Raw genomic sequence first — 1,676 nt, 5'->3', positions numbered from 1 at the left:
TTGACATGAAAATTAAACCATTCGATCAGAAATTTGAATGATGAAAATAATACAATAATATATACATATACTATATATATATATATATATATATAGTATATGTATATATTATTGTATTATTTTCATCATTCAAATTTCTGATCGAATGGTTTAATTTTCATGTCAAATAGCCTAATTGATAGTAAACAACGTTCTATCTAAATATTTCGAAAGCTTAAATGTCAAAGGTTTTGATAACGTTCACTCTCCTTTGACAATATTACTGAGAGAGTAATTATGGTTTATTAATTAAGTTATTGAAAATCAATGTCATTAAGATACGACAGTGTTTAACGAAGAAACTAAAGTTAACGTTGACATAATACAAAATTTAATTTTTATTCTTATTCATATAATATAAAATCAATCGTTACACGTATGATATATATAATATTTTGTATTCTATGTAAAAAAGAAATCATGTAATATTGGAATTTATTGTTAAATCATATCATTATAAGTAATCAGACAATTTTATTAGAGAAAATGATTACAATTGAATATAATTATCTCGATAGAATAATGATTAGATTGTTCATTTTGATGATACGTGTATACAGCAGATTCCATATTCGTCACATTTTTGATTATCAGGACAGTATATTGATGGTGGATTTATTATAGAAACAGATTCCATCGATTTTTCGAAGGGATTTTGTAATTTTAGTCAATTCTTCTTTCGACACCTGTCGAAAAACAAAATTCATATTTCGATAATGTTAATAATAAGAGTATGATTAATAAAAGGAAAACTTTTCTTCACGGTTCTGCACAATATATTTTAATAAATATATATATATAATATTTATAAGAGAGAGAGAAAAAGAGAGAAAGAGAGAGAGAGAGAGAGAGAGTATATGTAAATTATACGTAAATTACATCGCATGTAATATTAGAACAAAAATTAATAACGATAAACAAAAAAGAAGAAACAGGAAACGGATAGAAACAAATGTTTCATTAATAAAACTATTACGTATTATACATTTAATTATAGGATTACCATAACATTAAAAAAAAAACTTACCACCCAACAAATGATCTAATTCTTTGGGTAAACTAATTTCAGGTAAGTTGACTTCAGTTCCATTCTTAGATAAATTTAATAATTTATCGGTATCGATATCCAATGGATGAGCAATTGTTGATAATAATAATGTCGCTAATAAAAATGTGATCAAATAAAAAACGAAAGAATTCATATTTAATGAACAATCGTAAAACACAATGTTCACGGTAAAGAAAATGTTAATCTTTTGTATCTTCTTGATACCGAGCAAATCCTTTTATAACAAATATTTCCCCACCCCATCACCACCATCATAAATTTAAGAATACACACATACGTATTAAAATATCAATGATTTTGTTTTATCGGTAGGGGAACTTTTGCAGGATTATTAAAAATTGTACGGGTGAAGTGATTTAATAACTTTGTCCTTGAAAGTAGGATCCAGGATTTACGTTATTTGTTCATTATCTTAAAAAAAAAAAAAGAAAAAGATATATGATTGATTAAATTGTACGATTGAAAAATAATTCATATTGAATTACTTGATTATTCTACGGAATATCATGATAATCACTTTTTTTTTATCTTCACACACACCAAATCACTGTACTTACGTTAAATGATC

At 25.0% G+C, this 1,676-nt stretch overlaps 1 long non-coding RNA gene across 1 annotated transcript; it reads right to left on the bottom strand.

Annotated features, from left to right (window-relative positions):
• Positions 1–493: 493 nt before the first annotated feature.
• Positions 494–1,366, bottom strand: LOC106789668. Its single transcript, XR_001382012.1, has 2 exons — positions 1,067–1,366; positions 494–725 (listed from the first exon to the last, which is right to left on the bottom strand). It is a non-coding gene; the product is annotated as an uncharacterized LOC106789668 (long non-coding RNA).
• Between the last annotated feature and the right edge of the window lie 310 nt (positions 1,367–1,676).

The sequence above is a fragment of the Polistes canadensis genome, unplaced genomic scaffold (assembly GCF_001313835.1).
Source record: "Polistes canadensis isolate GaletaPanama2010 unplaced genomic scaffold, ASM131383v1 scaffold_196, whole genome shotgun sequence".
In the NCBI taxonomy this organism is placed as follows: Eukaryota; Metazoa; Arthropoda; class Insecta; order Hymenoptera; family Vespidae; genus Polistes; species Polistes canadensis.
Note: the sequence above shows the minus strand (reverse complement) of the source record. Positions and strands in the feature narration are given on the sequence as shown.